Source organism: Aulonocara stuartgranti (assembly GCF_965226115.1).
Source record: "Aulonocara stuartgranti genome assembly, chromosome: 1".
NCBI classification, from domain to species: Eukaryota; Metazoa; Chordata; class Actinopteri; order Cichliformes; family Cichlidae; genus Aulonocara; species Aulonocara stuartgranti.
Genome location: NC_138939.1, coordinates 19610697 through 19632933, shown reverse-complemented (window position 1 = coordinate 19632933; position 22237 = coordinate 19610697). Strand labels below are relative to the sequence as shown.

Genomic DNA, 22237 nt, shown 5'->3' with positions numbered 1-22237 from the left:
AGAGGTCAGCATGCTGACTTCACTTAAAAGGAGAGTGGGACTAAAGGGGAGTGCGAGAGAGAGAGAGAGAGAAAGAGAGAGAGAGAAAGAGAGAGAGAGGGAGAGAGAGGGAGAGAAGAAAAGGCAGTGGGAGGAGAAATAAAGAACAGAGAGAGAGTAAGAGGTGAAAGAATGAGTTAAAAAAAGAAAGAGTTACTAGTGTGGCAAGGGATTAGCTGAGGGAGAGGTTAAAAGTTTGTGGAGTTGCATCTGGCCTCCTGCCTGCTCTGTTGTTTATTGCCGCCGGCGTGAAGATCTGGTGCCAACATTAACCGCACCTGAACCACTCCACAGCATACACACACACCAGGACAAAACAGGAAGAGGCATGCACACAGCCTGCACTTTACTCCAATACTTTGGCAAGACATTACAGTGTACCAGCTTATTCTCCTCTATATACCAAAGAGTGTGTGTGTGTGTGTGGGTCTGTGTGCGTGCATGTGTGTGTGCATGTATGCATGCGTGCATGTGTGTGTGAACTGCACTCACAGATGCCAAGTCATGACTTCTCATTTGTTAATCCCCTGTTGCTTCTATTACCCCTTGTCTATCCCTTTCCATCTTTGTGCTCTGTCACTCTGGATGACTGCCTGGCTGCAAAGCCCTAGCGTGCCTCAGCCAAATCTTTCTAACTTAGTTGTTTCGAAAGTCTGGTGTGACAACAGTTCCAGGTCCGCTCAAACCCCCACAAGATGTTCAGTGAACATAAGACAGATGGATGTTCTCATGCTCGTTGTAAGAGTATTATGTGCCATCAGTGAGTAACACAACACTGAACGGACCAGAGAAATACACAGGGCCACTGTGGGCAGAAATCACACACAAAGAAGAATGCAAGGATGCCACCCACCACAGACCAATAAGACAGACCCTTCTCTGTTCAACTTCTCTCTTTCACTGGAATTCCCCCTTAATATTGCGCCAGCTTATATTGTGTAGCACGTGCATGAATAAGTACGCACACGGAAATATACAAAATTATGGGGACCCATGTGGGCCGGAAAAGGGAACAAGTTTGGGCAAAGATGGTTTGAAAACACTCCGGGGATTAAGGGCAGGGTACTCCTTTTGCCCCAGGCTGTATAGACAAGCACAGCAGCCAATTAGTACAAGATACCAGCCCTACCACCCTTCGTCCCTCAATGCCTCCCCCCTCTGTTCAGCTTTGCCCTGGTCTTCTGAACTTGGTATGGTCAAGGCTGGAATGCTGAAGCAGTCATATTCACATGCACATCAAACGCGATTAAGTACAAGCCCTCTGGATTTACATGAGTCCGTAAACCTTCACATCTCGGGCTAGCTTCTCAAAAGCACTTGGCTTCCTCCTGCCACAAAAGTATCCAAGTTCATTTTGGTCTGACACAGGCCCCTCCTTTGCTTGTGGAAGTAATACCAGATTACAGAGCAACTGTTGTTAAATGATGATATGATGTGTTTTTCTTGTTCTTTTTTTCCCCCTCTCTTTGTTTGTACAGCTGTTCTTCAACAGCGGGTCATCTCACTGGTTTGCTCTTGTATGGCTTACTTTGTGCAAAACTGACATCTCATTTCAGTTTGATATACATGTACAGATTTGGGTGTGACGGGGGACCTTCTGTGATATAAACAAGGGTACTTAATCAGTGTGTATCCCAGTAAAGGCTGACTTCATTCCTTCCTTTTCCTTCGTCTCCCAGCTAAGCCTCAGCTGTGCATGATTTGGCTAACTCTTCCGAAATAGTACTGTGAGGGTTAACTTTTCCGCCTGTGACTCAGGTACATGGGACGTGTCCTAACAGGCGACTCACAAATCGAGCACCTCGTACCGCATAGCCCACAAAAAAAGGTTATTTTCACCAGAGCAAGAAGGTCTAAGAAAACAAAATGAGAAGAGGAAAGATGAACACATGTGTTTTACAACATTCTTTTCTTTGTCTAATCAAAGAACGCATGAATAAAAGATACACTCATCAAAACACCCATTCATAAAACTTACCACCTTTAGGTGCTTGTGGTGAAGAGACCAGGGAAGACATAATCCCATGGGGAGTTCAATGGGCACAGCAAATTAGAATATGCAGGGAAAGATAGAGTATACATACATACCCTCTCTACATACCTCTTTCTTTCACCGTCTCCACACACACACACACACACACACACACACACACACACACACACACACACACACACACACACACGGCCCAGCAGGCTGGAAGCTCTCCCAGGGCCCAGATGCTCTCTGTCAACACCAAGATTCCAGAGAGGAAGCAGGGCTTTACAGCAGCAAGCTGTACACACAGCCAGGACCTGCAAAGACCAGGAGCCAGGAGAGGACAACCTGCTCCATATAAACACAGACCTCCCTGTCTTCTGTCTGAGCCACTGGTTTTGCTTCCTCGCTCGCAGAGCTCCTCTTGCTGGCTGGACCCCCTCTCTCTGCCTGCCACCATCAAGAGGTAAATAGCTATTGGCTGCTCAATAAGTGGCTTCAGTGCGTTGGAGTGAGGGGCCTTTTTTCCTCCGCACTCTCCCAGCCTTGACAAGCATGTATTGACAGAGTAGTTACACACTAACCCATTGGGGGAAATCCTCCACATTGTGCCCCAGGCAGCTGATAAATGGAACTCATACAGTACCTGTAAGCATGATCTCCTACACATGGGCACACAAAGTGCATCTATGCATACAAACAGCGCACTATTACCACACTTACACTAATTAAGGAGAATAGGGGGCTTTATAGGGGCTTTATGACACACATTACGATGGACGAATAAATGTGTGTAAGGATAAAGAGAAAAAGAAAGGAGGGTTACAAATAATTATATACCGTCTAAATCTTCATAAGCTGTGACACAAGAACTTAAGTTCATGAACCTTTGGTGCCTCAGAAGGTCGCAGACTACCAGATTATCCGAGTTCTACAATTTGGAAACTCTTAAATATAAAATTATTTTAAATGGTAATCAAGGACATCGGAAGTACTTTTATGAACCAAAATACAGAAATAAGACACAATGTAAGTGAACAACACACCCAAAAGACGCTATGACTTTCTCTCATGTTTCAGCACAGACGACAACTAACTTTTGCCTGAGCTTGTGCTTATCAGACAAACTAATTCTCAGTCTAACTACAACCATACTCACCGTCTCTCTTTGCCCTCCTAACCATTTGGGCTAAATGTCATATGTGCCACGGCGAACCAGGAAAGGATTTAGTGACAGGGTAGAAAAGGAGGAGTCAGCACTTGTCCCCCCCGAACATTGGGGCAGAGCAGTCTCATGTCATCCTCTCTCTCTCCCCTCCACCCCCCTATGTCCGATCCGCCGCAGATAAATAGCTAGGGGTGCAGCAGTTGCTTTCACTTTGTGATATGATGTCAGTAACCTTCATTGATCTGCAGCCAGGCAGGCAGGCCTTATCACTGCTTCTCCCTTGTGATATACTGTGATCCAGGGCCCTGACTGCTTTTTAATACACTGCACTTTAGGTAACAGTGTCCCAGGCTAACCACCCTTGCTGCTAACACCTGAGGCAGTATTTTACAGCAGTGCTGTGATGGCCAGTGAGATTACTGAGAAACTAACTCTGGGAAAGTCTGCCAGCAAAATGATAATGCTGAAAAAAGTGAGCCGCTGGAATGACATGTTAGGAATTCTGTACGCTGATCAAATGTTGTGGCACGACTTCACCTCCGAGCAAGCGGCATGGAGACGAGAGGCAGTCTCGAAGAAGAAAATTCCAGGAACTGTGCATTATAAGAACTCTTGCCACTTTTCAGAACCCTTTCAATCCTGTGGCTTTGTTTGATGCTCTACCTGCGCTGTATTTTTAAGTCTAATCAAGCACCTGTGACAGAACATAGAGCCTCTGTTGACAGAGCACAATGCTCTTCTCAGGGGTGAATTTAGTGCTGACAGGCACTTCCTCACTCCAGATTTATACAAGCACTCAAGCTTAGACAACACCTGAGGTGATTGCTGAAAGTTGTACCCTTATCATGAGAAGCCTTACACAAATAAAATTAAGAAATAAGGTACCCAATGCTCCAGTGTCATGCCTTGAAAACTGTAGTTAATTGCTAAAAGCATTTAACTAAAAGCATTTAGCATGAGTGGGCAAAGACTTTGGAATACTACTTCCATTACTACTCCTGAATGTGGCAGTTAAGAGACTTTTTAAAAACATATATATTCACAAAGCAAAGTCATATTTAAGTATAACTACATAACCTATTATATACACAGAGGTTTACTCCAGCTAACCACCACCCCCATGTACATGGGTTGAAGAAGGCTGCAGATAAAGGAGACTGGACGACTAGGAGGAGAATTATCCCAACTATTGATTTTAGCTGTTGGGTATTACAGAAGGAAACAGTGGGTTTATCAGGCCAGGATCCCTCTGCACTTTCACTAACTAAACGAGTATTTTCCGGGCTTATCAGGCAAAAAGCCTATTACTGATGGTCTCAGCCTCCCCCACAACTAGACAAAGAGGAAGGGTGACCACCATTATGCACCTACTGGATGGGTTTAGTTACATGGCACTTTTGGAGACCTCTAACACTTATCCAGCACTTTGCAAACCCAAAATGATGTCCATATTACCACTGCATAATACTCCTTAGGGGTATTTCACATTATATTTATGTATATTTACGGTTATCTACTAATGGACTTATGACCTCCTCAACTATCTACTCTCCATCTTTCTCTTCCACTGTCTGCCTCTCTCTGGGTCAATATCATTTCTGTGGGTTCTATATATGAAGACTATAACCAGAGATAATGGGAAGTGCTATAATCCCTGAGAGGAGGCTAATACCTGCCTTAATCACAAGGGGAATAAAGTATATGTTTTAATTACGGACCAAAAGATCTAGAAAGATACCTGTGAGGTACCAATCCCAGGATCCTCAGTGAGCAGGTCTTATCTGTGAAACCTGAGGAAAACCTTGCATGTATGCACTTTGCTCTGTATTAGCCAGCATGAATTAGAAGTACTCGCTATTTTAAGATGAAATTATACTCAGAGACATTTTGACTGTATACCCATTTCCCATTGTTAATAATGAACAAGAGTAGAGACTGAGAAAATTTCCCTCAGCAATTATCGCAGAAATCCATAGACTGATCAATGTGCAATCCCAAGGATTGTCTTAATACATATAAAATATAGACAACACCACGTGTGCGTATGAATGTGCATGAATTTATTGTAGCGTAAAATGACCTCAACAAGATGAGAATATTATTGAAGAAATAAAAGCTGGGTGTAATGATTTACATATTTCATCACAGGCAGCAATGAAAGTGAGTGATTAAACACAGAGCATGAGAGGAAGGGAGGCGGTATTGAGAAGAGCGAACAAGATAAACTGCTAAACAGAACAAAATGATAAAGAAATAAAACTACTTCCCAAGTGCATAATGGCACAGTAGGACATGCTGGATAAATATGTCCACCGTACGCTTTAGAGTCTGTTAGCCCAAGCCAGTCTTAGTTCTAATTAAAGACTTCAAGAATAGCACTTATCCATTATGTCAACACAAAAGTGCACATGTTCTAGTCTACAAGACAAGAGCGAGCCTAGAAGTGGAGGTGGGTGGCACGAGCAGTGAAAGACGACAGAGAATTGTGGCCAGACGTGGCACCCATGAAGGGGCAATGCTCATCTGCCCACCGGCCTGCCTTTATGTCTCCAAGTCAGCCCTGTAATTTGCTTGGAGCGGAGATAAATCTTATCTCGGAGACCTGATTAAGTTTTTAATTTACACTCCAATCAATAGCCCAGGTCTATTGGCAATGTGTCTAAAACTCTATTTACCAAAGGATTCCCTGCTATCAATTGATCAAGGACCCGGCAGCCATAAATTATGGGAACATGTGTGCGTGACAGAGGGGGAGACAGAGAGTAAGGGTGCCAAAATAGCCTGTGAGTGAGAAATTTAAAGAGCTAGGTCATATTTGACCAATTGTAGGACAGGATAAAGATAGGAGCTATAACCTCACCTGAGAACCAATCAAACTCACTTAGAACTCAGCTTAATATGCTTTGACAACATTGGGCTTAATGTGCTGAGGAGTGGATTGTAAATGAGTAGCAAAGCTAAAGCGAAATGCCCAGTTCACCTACTCTCACACGACCTTCCAAAAAGCGGCACCCAGAGTGATCATATCAAAGGCCTGAAAAAGTAAGACCTCCCACTTCCGACCCTTTCTGCATGAGTGCCGTTATCTGTTTACAGTGCCTCTTTTCCCAAAGGAACTTTAAAAAGGAATCTGCTGGAGACTGGGTTCCCCACACAGAATTCCTACATGCTTTTTCTATGCTAAGCATCCTGTCTGGGAAAACTGAGGGAAGAATTTTACAGGCACCCATTTACACTCCTAAGACATCCGGAAACAACTATTTTCTGTTCTTTATTTTTGGGTACTGGGATATTTGTTGAGGACTTTAAGGATGGAAAGATTTGTCATGCTGAAGCGATGAATAATCAGAAGTGTAAACATCCAGTTAATCATAACTCTCCTCACTTGATTTTTGATGCATGTTTTGTAAGAAGGCAATGGTAGTACCATTCTGGCTCAGAGCTAAAGGGCACAGATACAGTTCAGACTCCTCTCTGCTGTTCCCATGCAGAGGAAGTGAAGGGGAGGGAAAGGAGGGCAGCGTTATCACCGTGGAGAAAGTGTCGTCATGGCGGTTCTGCTCTGACCCTGCTGACTTGCCGATTCCTTAACATGAGATCATTTTGGACAGCTGACCTCAATATTACTGTGCTCTGATGAAACAGATCCAGTGGAGCGCCTTATTCTGCTCACCCTGCCTACAAAACATAAGTGGGACACAGTTCATTTTCAGTTTTATTGCTGCGCCACAATTAACTGGAATTACCGGAATTAACATAAGCAGAGCGAACGGGCCATTTTCCTCCCTCCTTATCATTTTCAGTGAGACATAAAATAAACACAAGTAGGCAAACTGGGCTTCCCACAATAAGACTTTCTTAAAAACTCTCTGGCTTCATTTTCTATCTGGCTCAAGTTTCACACTCTCACACTCCTGATATTTGACAAAGCAGAGTTATTGTTAAAAAAAATAAATAAAAAATGAGCGCGAAACCATTCTCCAGGTTTGTCAACAGGTTGGCCAATGGGGCGCCACATGTTTTTCATGTTTTTAAAATGACAACATACAATAATAAGGCAGAAAAATATTGTTGTAACAAATGTTTGGGCGGATGTTCTGTACTACTTTGTCATTAGCGGAGAAGCTGTCTGGTAAAATCAGGCATAAACATGTGTCAGAATTACTTGTAATTATAGTTGAAAAACTTCCGCATGGGAGCATGAATCACCTCTGCAGCTGGCTTTCATGGAAGAAAAGAACACAGTACCCTGCTATCCTCACCTTCACAACTGCAGCGGGGGGAGGGGAGCAGAACATGGGAGACATGCAGACTAAAGAAGACAGACGGGCTCATACCAAGTCAGAGAGCCCAGTTTGCTGGTCCTCTGCTGGATTATCTAAAGAGCCACCGACGGATATGTGTAATCAGCCCCATCCCCATGTTTTTCTCTCTCACTCTCTGCCTCTGGCTAATGTCTCCGCCTGATTCGATTGAGGCAATTAGGCAGTAATCTATAGAGCTAGGGAGTGATGGAAACATTTCCCACTGTCCTCCTCATGTTTCTCCGAGCTGCTATAATTAGCTAACTTTGTTTCTCATTAAACATCAGAGCAGTATTTACATACCCAGATCCAATTTGGCTCTGTGGAGCCCATTCCTTTTAAACCGTCTTGAAATCCTGAAACATGCCCGTAAACAAAGGAATAAGGGAGCTGCAATCCTACAATTAGTTCAGTCAAACATTTATATATTCGATGGGTAGAATGCAATATAGATATAAATGAACAGGTTACAAAAACAATTAAAAATAAAACATGTACGTACAAAACAAAGTGGATGATCATTCAAAAGAAGGGTGTTGGTTCTGATAAAGGAGGGAAGGAAGGCCCAGTTGATCTGAAGTTCTGATATTATAAATGGATGACACACTTCCATCTTTGGTTTCAGTGAGCCATCACAACTGGAATAGCGGGCTCACATGTGTTTCCTTGAGGCTTATAATCATTTTAAATATTTTTGCAGGAACTGAAACAGTGAAGAGCAAGACTGCAAACTTAATTTGAACCAAAGTTTAACATTCTGGAGCTCTGATTTGATCATCATAATTATGTCAGGTATTTGATAGAAAACAAAAAGTGAGTCCTCTCATTTGCACTTCGGTTGGTTTACACACTCATGTGGATACGTTTCCCCCCTTATTTATGAAAGTGATGGCTGAAAATCTGCACTGACATTCAATGCCAAAGGAAATGCAGGAAAACATCAAAACCTCCATTCCTGCTGAATTGCTCAATAATGTGTTTAAGTGCACTACAAGCACCACATTGAGCTAAAGTACAGAGCTCACAGGAGGCGTGAAAGAATGCCAAAAGAGTGGACTCTCTTTTAAAACTATGCAGGCCTTCAGCAGCTTTAGACGCCACCCAGAGTTGTACAACAATCGCAAACTTTTCAGTTGATATGCAAAGCAGCATGGACAATTTCATGTCCCCATGGTAACAGTACCCCTGTTTTGCAAAAATGTAATGATTAATCATGCTTTTGATAACAAAGGACAAAAACATTGATGCAGCTTGAACATGTGTCAACGTATGTGTGTTTTCAAGTGTTTTTTCGGTCTCTTCTGGATCAGCTCAGTACAAAGCTTACACTATTTCTGTACTTCTTTTACTTGTTAAGTTGATTTTCTCTATTCAATTGGAAAAAATTTGTAGCTGCTTTTCAGTTTCAGACAACAATCACACTGAACTCACTGACAGACAATTAAAACCTCTCATTTGGTATAGACTTCTGCAAATGCAGTATTTATTTACTACTACTGCTGCGGCTTTTTTTTTTTTTTAACCCAAAATAAAAACAGCCACAACTAAAAGTCCACTGTAGTCATACTCATCAATAAACTGACACTGAGAAACTTGAGCATCACCTAAAATCAGTAAGTGTGCACTAAAGCTAACAAGCAGCTTAATGGCTAAAGTTTAATTCAAGTATAAAATATTTCTTTTGGCTTTTTTTTAGCATTACGGCCTTAACACTACAGTGTGTGTGATGTACACATGCATTTTCTGACTAGAATCTGGCACAAACAAGTCACATCGACCGAATTCTGACAGGTCTGACGATCTGAAAGCTTTAACAGGTAAATGTTTGAATGTGAATGAAGCACACAGAAATCCAATCTACTGCTCTGCCTGTCTATTGTACGGTGTAGCTTGAATACATATGCAGGAGTACAGCCGGGGCTGAAGAAAAGGGTAATTCAATCAGCAACATTCCTGCATGACACAGATTCACTTTGTCAGTTGAGCTTTACCAGTAATTCATCTTTCTGAAAACAGACACTATCTCAACAATAATTTCTTTCAACTCTGATACCTGGCAAAGAGGTGCCTGAAAATTTAATAACAGGTTTTTATTGGCTAACACCACAATCCTTTCAGATCTCACCCTATCAAGAGTAAGTTTCCATTTCCTGATGTCTCCGAGAGAGCAAAATCGACCCGTGGAGAATGTGTAGTGAGACGCAAATGGTAATTCCTGCCATTGTGGCTCAACTCACAAGTGACCATACTTTTAAACAAACCATATGAACACACAAATGTGCACTGACTAGTAGTGGAATGCGTAAGTAAACAGTGCGAGGGGTAGGGCTGTATGTAGAAGACCAGATGGGCTGACAGGGGGACTTGTCCTGGGAAAGGGCTTTCCCAAACCCATACACCCCCCACAGTTCCCCTCTGGCCCTGTGTGAGGACTGCATGTAGCCTGGTTTGAGCAGCAGAGGGTTAACCGCACTGCCCAGTCACAGGCGTGAAGTGAAACAATGAAATAATGGCAGTGAGTGAACGCTCAAAGGCAGGGGGCACAGTGGGTGTGGGAGGGCAGGGGCTCGCCATTGGCTCCTGCAGATGTTGCCGGGCTTCAGCGGGTCACACAATCACACGTATTAGCATTCCTGATAGAGGGAGCCCGGATTAGGGAGCTGAATGCCTTTCTCAACTCAGTCAGAGTTTGAACACAGCAGAAAAGCAGCGCGGAGAGAGAGAAATCCCAGAAATGCGGTGATGAAAGGTGGAGACAAGAGCATAGGGGAAGAAAAGCACTCTCAGACAGTGTCGAGGAAGGCCCGCTCACAGAAAGAGCAGGCACAATGTTGCTGGCAGGAGAGAATTGCAAAGAAAGGCAGTTGCAGGAAGAGGAAGATTGACAGACAAATTGTGCCAAATTGACTAAAACAGCTAATGAAACAGTTTAACAAACAGACAATAAAGAGAAATCAAGCATGTGATAATTTAATGGTTTTGTGAGGGTGGAAGAGGGAGTGTATATATGAAACGAAGATTTCTATTTGTGGCTGAATGAGTGAATGAGCATAGACAAACGGCTTTCTTTCTTCTTTGTATGTCTCAGAGAGCGAGTGAGAGTGAGAGAGAGCAGAAACAAAAGCTTTTCAGAGTGTATGTGTGCTGTCCTGTCCCTCTTTCCCAGGACAGAGGTCTGGAGAGGCCTCATATTTCTGGCTGCTGTCAGGTCAGGGTGAGAGGCAGAGACAGCAAGGGGCAGCTGTTTTCTATGAGGTAGTCCGGCTTCCTCACACATGGCCTTTGATCCATTTTGACTTCCTTCGCCAACCAAGCTGCCCACCCCCCCCCCCCCCCCCCCCCCCCAAAGTATTTATCATTACATATATGTGTGTGAGGGTAAGTGTATGTCAGCAAATGAAAGTGGGAGTTGCTATAAGTGTAGTAAGGGGTGCAGGTGGTGGCAAACTGTGGAACAAACAGTGAAACTTGGGTAGTAAAATGAAGTGAGACACAGCTCTAAACCAGGTCTTTTACTCTCTTCCTCTCTCTTTGTTTTAGCACAAAACATTTTCACAAGAATGCAGCAAGGCCAGTCTGATGTAGCTGCATGCTGTATGGAGAAAAGTGAGTAAGATATTCTAATGCACACATTTTTATTTCAAAAGAAACAATAACCCATATCATATTCTGAAACAAATAAAAGTATCATGACTGCAGAAAATCCAGGTGTCTGGACCTACAAAACAGGGGAAATAAAGCCTGTCTTTTCAAAACTTAAATCACACGAGCACATGATGATCCCGTGAAGTCACAAACACCAAGTGATCCTAAAGTGTGTCCTCACACACACACAACACTTTTATGAATTGGCGAGAATTAGCTCAAGTCTAGCATTTTTTTCTTTAATTGTGAATTACACAGCATTTACCTTTAAATTCAAGGACTTGTTGTACTCTCATTACTACAAATAGCAACAAATGACTCAGAAGTCTGTTTTATTCACGTTTGAAACTTGAGTTGTATACAGTAATACAAACAGGGCTACCCTTGATTATTCTTTGGAGCATTGTGATTTTATTAGCAAGCACATCTTTGCACAGGTGCCTAGGAGGAGACTCCGTATTTGGAAAATCTGTAGTGCATCCTGCTGCTCTAAAGTCCCTGACAACAAAGAAAAAAAAAGAAGAGAAAAAAAAGCAGCTGTGACAGTGAAACCACACAAAAAACCTTCATATTTGGCAGTTAAGGGAGGTGTACCTTTGTCCCCAACCAATGACTATCAGTGGCTCTACAAGTTAATATTTGCTTCTGCCTGCTCATAAATTTGCATTGCATTAAAACCTGACCTAAATGCATTTTTATCACGCAACGTAATTAGCTGAGCATTAGTTGTAGGAGAGCGAGAGTTTTATGTGGTTGAATCCTTTCTGAATGGGTGGTGGCTAAACAAAAGCTATGGGAGGGATGGCTACAGAGTAAAGAAGAGCTGGGCCACCAGATGAAAGAGGAAATAAACAGGGCCAGAGTGCTGCCTCTTTAATCTGCTACATTAACTCCAGCACCACAAGGGGAGGAGCCAGCAAGCAGGCAAACGGCACAGGCACACAAAAGGGGAGTGTCAATGAGGGGGTAATAAGGAAAGACAATGAGTAAACAAGCAGGGGAAGTCCAGGCTTGGCGTGCTAGAAACTCCCTGCTTCTCACTGCCAGGCACACACAAAGGCCCTGCTGTAATTAGCTACCCCAATAGGTTGTTTAGCATTTGCATATAAATGCCCTCACAGGCAAACGCTAAACACGCTGACACAAGCCATGCCCAAAACAGACGTTCGCCACACCTCTACCCTCCAGGAGGTCTCAGGGGTCCACTTATGTTGGGGTACCCCTCCCTCCACCCCGTGCTTGTACCCACTACAGGCAAGCTGGCATCCATTACAAAAAAGGCGGACGACTCACCATAGTGCGGGTACTCAGTTCTTGTTTCTGGCGAGATTGTGAAACACTGAAGCCAGGCTTCCTGTTGAAGGCCCCACATACCCATCTGTCATGTGAAAGTACATTTTACCCTGACCACAGGGCTCAACGAGACACAGAGTGCAGGTGTCAGTCTGCTGTTTTGTTATAACAAGGCAGGAAAGAACTCATATATATTCCATGTACAATTAAACAGCCATGAACATCTGCACATATGATTGCGCAGTTGTTAAAAAAAAACAAAACCCATAGGAAACAAGTGTTTGGTCTTGATCAGGGTCAAAACTTACAGCCTTGTTTAATGTTCCTGGTCTAGTAGAGAAAAAAAGGTAGATGTAGCAGGAGAGATCAAGCTGACCGATCAAAGACAGAGCCTGAAAACATTAAAAAAAACTTTTCACGCATTTATGTTCCATGATTATGTTTCATGCAAAATGTTTTAACAGGACATGTGCTTCAGTTATACACTTCCTCTTCTGTCTGCTGTTGTTCTGACAATGGCAACTTGTGAAAAATGTCAAAAAAAAAAAAAATATGAAAAACTACAGAAAGGAAGGAAGTGATGAGACTGGTGTCTGCCCTCCCCCTGCCCTGACCACCGCCTCTCTCTCTTCTCTCTTTCCTCCAAACCCATATTCTCTCCAGTGTAAACAAAAGCTGTGTCATCTACACACTTGTCCTGCTCCTGGTGCTGCTGGGAGGGAAAGAGTTCATCCACACAGCTCCTACGCCATACAAGGGCTACTTCCTGTGTTAATCCTCAGCACAGAGAGCGGTTTTACCAGTCTACTCTGCTTGTTTGCAAGAGTTTTTCTGCGCATTGCTTGTGGCACAGGAAGACCACAGAAAGAAAAGCTATCCGCTAGCATTAAACACTTGGTTCTCACCTACCATGTGGCCTGTTGTTCCCCATCAGGGCATGATCCGACATGAGGAAACACCTGGCTCTAACAAAAGCAGGCAGTAAGAGGAGCCTTTTTTACAGCCTTCCTCGTCCTCGTACAGATACCTCGTCTGATTTGCAGGGACAGCACTGGATTTACATAAGACATACAGCCCAAATTACACAAATGAAGCCTTTTTAAAATCTCAGTCAAATTTGCATGATATAGAGTTGTTATAGGGGAAAAGACATTTTAAGGCTCCACAGAGGAAGGAGAAAACATTACATTGAAAGGGAGAAAGTAGAATCTTTATTGTCAAAGAATTGGCACAAGCATGTAAAGAGGAGAAAAACTGTTGTAACAGTCAGTATCCGTTTTGAGTCTAGCTCTTACCTCAGCCTGACTTCCTATATGTGGTCAGGGTGTGTTTTTTTTTACTCTTTTGTACAACAATGCTTGCAACGTGTTGCCACCTGAGTAAAACTGAAAAGTCACAAGTTCAATAAAAGAGGAAAAGAAAACTTTAATTAAAATGAAACCAAAGTCTAACAGACGTGAAGAAGTTATAAAAGGGATGTTTTAACCTAAAGTCATTATTATAAATTGCCATTATGCTGTCTTATTCTTACATTGGTCTCCATATTCAGCAGAAAAACTAATAGCTCCATAAACTAGCCGGGGCCCCCATCTTCATTCATTAAACAGTAGGGAAAATGAATTCCATGGTGACCAGACGAGGCGAATGACGTCACAAAGCCGAGGTCACCGGTCTGTTACGGCCCTATAGCCTTGTCTCAGCCCCATGGGACTTACCCCACCCCCTCCAGCTTAGGCCAGATCTCAGGTCTGTGACACTAAACATCAGAATGAAAGCCAAACAGTCTACCAGATTTACGCATCAAATACATAAACGCCACAGCGCTGTCATAACGAGACCTCAGCTACTGGGTGCAAAACAGCGCTGAGAACATATGTGGAAGTATAAGGTATATACGAGACAACAAATGCCATGAAACTGGATAAATATACATTTATAGTTGCTTAGGGAGGAAACGAGAGTATGCCTTCTCCTCTGCTGGCCACACACACACACACACACACACACACACACACACACACACACACACACACACACACACACACACGCAGAGTTACACTGTACATCTTCAGTTTTCGGTGTTGCTGTGTGGGAGTCTGCACTCTCTAATCAATTTATTATGAGGCACTGAAGTCCTTATGTTTGTTCATTTAACACAGGGAAAATGAGAAACAGCATTTGTTTTTGGTACAGTGAGACCCAGAGTGAAACCCACACGTGTCTTCGGAGGAGGAAAGCAAAGAGAGGAGACGGGAGAGGCAAAGGCACACAAGACAGAGACACCATTCAGAATAACGTAGAGGCTTGCAGTAATATCGTGGTTTTGAAGAACTGCTAGTTTAATTGCAGGTTGGTGTCCCATATAATGTTGCCTGTGTGTGTGACACCTGCCATAAATGGTTTTAACTCGGGACAGTGGCAATTATAATTGAGCCAATCAGAAATCTTTCATAAATCCATGGACATGCTCACTGCAAGAGGTAGATGCTTATTTGACGAGGTGAGACGGCGACAGACGCACATGCAGTATATCTTCTTTTTAATTACAGCGTCTGCCAAGGTGGGACTTTGCTATAAACAATCATCTGTGCATTCGAACACGGTAACACCACATTATAATAATACATTCTCAAATGAAATATGTATATCATGACCTGCATTTGTTTCATTATTACTTGTTTTAGAACTGAAAATATAAAATAATAAAATACAGTGTATAGCTTAAAAACTGAAGGATCCAAGCCTGCTGTCATTTATTCAGCTGGTGCTTTAATTTATTCATTTCATTTGATAATGACTTAGGTGGTGATCAGATTGTATGTATTTAAAAAAAAAAAAAGCACAATTCCATAAAAATCCATCATACTATAAAGCTCCATGCTGCTTTATATTCACTGAAAGCTAATAAAGAAAACATATATATTGATATTGTTTTCAGGAAAGGACCATCACAGCTATTTTCTTTTATATAATCCAACCAATCACAGCACCAACTAAAAAAATGAAAGAATTTCGTTTCTGATTTACGTGCACCTTCCAACAAAAAACACACACAAAGAGCTAAAGTTCTTCTCACTATGCAGTTAAAAAAATATATAGTCATGTAGGAGTAATAAAATGCATCAGCATGTTATGTTAAATGTATTAGTAAAAATATAATACACAGAAGGTATGCATACACGGTACAGTGAACACCGAGGAAAAAAGGAAACTATATGCAGAAGCTGAAAGAAAGCTGACATCTGAAGACTATGGAGGCTACAGCACTTAGAGGCCATTTTATTGCTTTGCTGTGGTCAAGTGAGGTGCACTGAGCTCAATTCCACCACAACAATGGCAAAGAGGGCCGCAGAGACAAAAGAGGGCTATCCCTGCTTCTTAACCCCTTCACTGCTGGCAGATCAGTCGCCTAGGGCACCAAGCAAGCAACACCAGGCCACCTCAGGAGAAACCAGGGGAATGACAAATGGCAAGTTTTGACTCGCATGCTCTCTGTACGACATCTTGTAATGCACACATGCCCACATTTAGTTATTTACACAGACAAAACAACAGATGATGTGCGCAAACTCCTAAATAATCTATCGGCGAACAGATGAAGCCGGCTGCCTTTTATGAACAGGAAGCAGCAGTCTGTAGCTTCATCTCAGCCTTGTCTAATGCTGAAATACACTACAGTCCTTCCATCTCCGCCCCTCCCTCGCCTTCTCTTTCTCTCCATCCCCTCAACGTGCAACATGGTCGGGATACTACACATTTGCAAGTGAATTACACTTTTTGTTGGGATTTGTATGAGAGTGTGTATGTGTGTGTGCGTGTGAGTAAAAATAGGAAAGCGGGTGTGAGAGGGAAAGGGTGCTCCTGCCATCACTCTTTTCTTTTCTTCTCTCTGTAATCCTGAGGAGGATAAGCTGTGAGGTACACAGAGAGGAAGTGCCATAGACCTGCTGGGGTCCAGCACATCCCAGTGGTACATTCCTACCGCCCAGCTATCAGACACTCATAACGCATAGACAGATGCAGACTAATACCTCCTTAGGCAGACATAACTACTGTTTGTCACAGTCTCAGAGCGGAGTAGATGCTATGCAAAAGCACAGAAAGGGAATTAAAATCATTATGACCTAAATCTGAAACCAAAACTAAAGCTACAACCAAGAAGTGAAAAAAGAAAATAGAATATCACTGCATTAAGAAAAAACACTCGAATTGCAGTTTTACCTCACTGTATCAGTGAATCAGTCAGTAAGTAAATACAAAAAAAGTCAAATACAGCTTGTTTATGCACGTGTAGCAGTGTTAACACAGGGCACAGTAGCAGAGGAGAATGACTTGCATGGAGGAACAAATATTAGCATCACTTTCACATAGTATTTGATCTGTTATTTTAAAACACACACACTTTAATTGGTATTAATATAAGCCATGATTTTAGGTCATTAGATGACCCTGGCATAAATTAGCAACAAGAAAAAACGGCGTGCTGATGGCTTCTTTTATATAAAATATTTATTTTATTACTAAATGCTGGCATCTATTCAATAGGTCAATTATATGAATAACATAATAATAATATTATAATAATAAAAAAAATATATGTATATTTATTAGACATATATAGACACGCACACACGCACTGAAAGCAGGAGCTATGCAGCTGATGCACTGTCACTTTTCTGAACCTGTCACTCCCTCTCCCTCATGCAACCCACACACACCCACGCACACACGCACGCACGCTTACATTTCGGTTACACAAAGTAGATTTCACAGACACAGATAAACAATACGAGGGCAGTTATCACTCCACAGAGCACAGTAACACAGAGGAAGAGGAAGAGGATGACAAAGAAATAGGGGAGGACAAAAAAGACGGCGTGTGTGTCGTCAGAGTCACAGGCCAGAGGGGCCCATGTATTGTTCCAGGGCTCAGTGTAGAGAGAGAAAGGCAACCTGGGCTGCCTCTGTCTAAGCGTCCTCCATGTTTTATGCATTCTGCCCTTTGTGATGATAAGCACTAGCGTGGAGGGTGGAATGCTGGCCTCCAGGGTCCAAGAGAAGGGTGGGCTCATGGGGGGCTGGGGTGCCGCTCAGTTCAATTTTGCAGCCCTTTGAGTCCTCCCTGTCATCCCTACCCTGCCCGCGTGTAGGCATATGTAGCCTTATGCCGACGCAAAACCGATGTTCCTCCCATCCCTAAATGCAAGAGCTAGCTGCTGCTGCCTCAGATAGGATGCACAGTCAGTCATAGCTACCACACACACATGCACAACACACACTCACCTTTTACGATACTGCCAGTATACTGCCGGGACAGGCATGCATCACACAGCTTTTCCACTCACAGTCGATACAGCAACCCAAAAATAAAACAGTCTTTATCACTGTTACAACACCGCTATCTATCAAGCAGCCTTATTTGCTGCAAAACTGATATTGTACATTTATTACAGAAGCAATACTGAGATTCTAGTCAAGGACGGAGATGCACAAACACATTATAATCCCCTTTTCATGACTTCCACGGCACTAATTTATTGTTAGAATTGAATGAAAATTTGTATAAATTTGTGTCACACATTATTGTACTCTGTTCCATGGCAGACAGAAAGTCAAATTAGACGTCACACTTTGCTCCTAAACATTGGGGGGGGGGGGGGGGGAGTGTTCTTCTCCTTCTCCCCATCTTTCTAATGTCTGTATGATAAGAGAGCGATGTTGCGTTCTCACAACACAGGTCTGCTCTGATTTGAACGCTGGCTTAGATTTTTGGAAACTGTTTAAAATTAATAAAAGCATCGACTACAAAAACAAAAGGGTATCATATAAAGACCTTGATGGGGAACACTCAAAAGATATTAGATTTTCAGAACGGCAGTATGCCCACAAATCTGAACGCTGCTGCGCGCACACATACACACACACACACACACACACAGACACGTGCGCATCTTTCTCAGTCATAAATCTTGTCTACCACAATGATTTAACCAAGATTGTTAACACGATAACATATTGTGAAAGAGTAAACCACAAAAAAAAAAAAAAAAACCAACCAATTTCACTTAAAGATAAAAGGATGACACTGAAGATGAAGAAAAGCTCGGAAGAAAAAATGACAGGGAGAGAATTATAAGGAAAAAAGGAATGGCTTTCTGAGGATAAAGAGGAACTCTTTTTGGACACTGGGGGCCACTGGGATTAGGGATCAGGTAGAGAATTCATGCACACACTGTAGGCATGCTTACGCACACACACACACACACACACACACACACACACACACACACACACACACACACACACACACACACACAGACACTAGAGTATGACATCCCTTCTATTCTCCCATCCCACTTTCTCACTATCTGTGTTTAACTAAGACACCCTCCTCCCCCTGCCCGCTTCTTTATGATAGCATGACACAAATACTGCAAATACTGGCCCTCGGCTGCAGGACAGCTGGAAAAACTGGTCTTTGTTGCATGACCATGCATCAAAATCACACATCAAATTCAAAAGCCATCGTCTGTGATCACTGCCAGTCACATATATTGTACTATCTGACTTACATGCAGACAATACACAGAAAGGAGGAAATAACTGTCTGGTGACTGTTTAATAACCGTCCAATAACAATAATAATAATAATAATATGGAGAATTTTTTTTTTGCATAAATCAGTATGGATTTTTGTTTTCTATATGTACATACACACACTTTATCTGACACAAGTGAAACTGTGCTGAATGTCTCCTACATGGCCCAAGCCTACTGTTTCACCCAAAGAGGGCTCTCTCCGACAGAGGACATGGCAGCGAGCTCTCCCACGGCACCGGTGCCCAAGCACGGAAAGGTGGGAGTTAAGGAGAGCGAAACGCAAAAACACAGAGAACAGGATGGTAAGTGAAAGAGGGAGGAGAGAGAGAGAGAGTGAGAGAGAGAGGGGAGATGGAGAGGAAGAGAAGGGGTTACGACAGCCAGAGGCGCTGTCTCCCCTTTCTCTGTGCTACCCCCCCAAACCACGGAACAAGTCCATCTGTGATGACTGCAACTCCCCTTTATCTCGTTTACAAAACTGGACCTGCTGTTCCCACTCATTCGGTCAAGTGACACCTGAATTCTCTGAATATACCTGTCATCAAATATTGTAATGGAAGATGAGGGGGTGGCTAAGTGCAAACAGTGGACAACCGATTTGTTGCCGTGCAAGATCAATGGCAACTGCACATCTCCACAGCAAATACTGACATCATATCAGAGCTTTACGACACCAAATATTGCCTTCATGTTATGAATAACAATCGCAACACAAAGAACACAGAAATAACCAGGTGTGAGTACACGATAAATCACAACCAGAATCACGCTTCACAACGAAATGCACCACAGTGCTATTGGGGTGGAGAAGAAAATCAAATCCAGTTGATTTCAAAGAAAGAAAAAGAATTTAGATACTTGTCCATCACGTTCACATAACAATCCCACCGTGTGATGTCAAAAAGATAAAATTATAACACTAATAAAATTCTGATAAAAATAATTACAATTAAATTTGGGAAATAAATCCATAAGCTATTTTTTTTTTCTTTTATTGTCAACATAGGGAATATACTACCTTCATATTTTGCTTAGGTGATTTGCCATACCTATTTGTGTTGAAATGTTTTGGATTTATGGAAATATTAAAAATGAGCTTTTGGCAAAAAACACTCTTCTAAACAAAAATGATAACCTAGTCTTGAGAAAGATATTAAGGGAGAGGGAGAAATAACTCTGATCACAAGAAATCAAATCAAAATAAATACGATGGCCTCAAATATTTCTACACAAGCTGTCTGTGGTAAATACATCACTCTGGTAGCACTTTAAACCTGAGCGGAATACTTCCACTATCACAGTCAGAGATGAGCTTGAGATACTACAGTTAGCGACACCAAACACAGCTCCTGACAATTTGTGAAATAGATTACACAAAAATAAAGCCAGTGACATTCCTATACCTTTTCCTAGAACTGTTATAATTAAACATAAATATGACAATGAGGCAAGACAGGAAAATCAGACAGGTGAGATGACAGTAAACATTTCTGCTGTCTTTGTTTTGTAAGGTAAGAGGGAGAGAGAGGGAGGATGTGGAGCGTTAACTGTCAGGCAGGGGAGGAAGGGAGATCACTCATGTTTTGGCACAGCAGCCTACCTGTCCTATATTAACACCTTTAAAATTCGAAGCACATAAAAGTTACTGTTGCAGTCGCAGAAAGACACTGGAATACAAAGTACAGAAGAAGAAAAAAATGACTTAAATGTGAATCAGATTACCGATAAAAATGCAAAGAAAAATAAGAATGCTGGTCTCTCCTCTCTCTGGCAGTGCTAATCTCTTTCTGTCTGCTCCTCTACAGCCTGAAAGGTAGGGATCTGTTTACCTGACCTCTTCCTCTGATTGCTCCTCTATGGCCCATGGCTATCTGACCCCTCTGCACTCCTACCCTCAGCAGCACCCCCACCCCTTTTTTAAGGGGGGGGGGGGGGGCTTTCTCTTGCAACCTCTTGACTACATGAACGTTTAATTGTATTAAACCCGTTACTGATCTATTTTCGTTTCTCCCATCCTAAAATAAGTCTTAATCCTGCAGATGCTGACAACCATACGGGCTTTGTGTGGCTCCCAAAACATGCCAACAACTAGCCTACCATCACCCTGTTCCCCCAGCCAGACCCACTCTCTCCCCATTATCCCTCGGCTGTTTGCGAGGGGGTTTCCTCTCTGTCTTTTTTATCTCTGCTCTCACTCCATGACCCCTGTTCCCCCCGTTTCTTGCTGTCTGACCTACCCCCCCCCCCCCCCCCCCCCCTCACAGACAGACACACACAGCCTCTCACCCCCCTTTCTGCTTCCCCAAACGGTACACATATCCTATCAATGCCTCTGCTCGCTCGGAAAAACCTTTTTCTCTCTTTCTATTCCCGACTCTGTGTCGCGAAATATATCGCAGATTACCTAATCATTCTCGCCGCTTTTTTAAAAAGCCGTATATAGACCAAGTCCTCCTGAAAAGTAGTCGTTATGTTTGAGGATATTTACAGAAATTTTCATCTTTCAATTACAGTCAAGGCAACAGAATTTCCGATTTCTTTATTTTTTCCGATCAGATTCATGTTTTTTGGGAGGGGGAGATTAGTTGGCCTATCAAAGCTATAATCAACTGTATTGGGGGAAAAAGGCCTCTTCAGCTGAGACCATCTCTTTCAAAAGGCGTGTGTTTTCCACTCAACAATGCAGTCTGTTCTATTTTGAAGATATCCAGTTTGACTTTCTTTTCTCTCTCTCTCACTCTTTTTTTTTTATTCCTACAAGCGATCACTAAATGCATTCAGTGACCTGCAGGTTTAGCCTGGACCACGCTTAAAGTTTCCGGCAGTAACTTTGGAATGATAGTGTCTGCTTAAGGTCAGTCAAATGAGGAAATGTGTTGTTGTCTTTCTGGTCAACGTTTCTCGGGGAAAAGTCTTTTCTTGAAAGTCCAGATACGGTAGCCAAGTAGTTCGAGGCAGAAGACGCAGGCTGTCGCCGTCTTCCCTAAAATGCATGTCTGCTCTGTGCAGCGCTGCTCAGACTCTCAGGCTGTCCGTGTACAAGGTCCTGCTGATCCGCTCCTGTCACGAAGGAGACCCTGGGCTCCGTTTTTCCCTCAACAAACCACATTCACATTGCACACACCGCGCCCGCAAACACAAACCCGCTCATGCACGCACACACACACACACACACACAAACACACACGTCGATCGATTTGCATGTGACTCCGT

General features: G+C 42.7%; 1 protein-coding gene across 3 annotated transcripts in view; it reads right to left on the bottom strand.

Moving 5' to 3' along the window:
* The window catches only part of zfhx3b (zinc finger homeobox 3b), a 151249-nt gene that overhangs the window by 115728 nt on the left and 13284 nt on the right, over positions 1-22237 (bottom strand). The gene's annotated exons all lie outside the window — the stretch shown is intronic.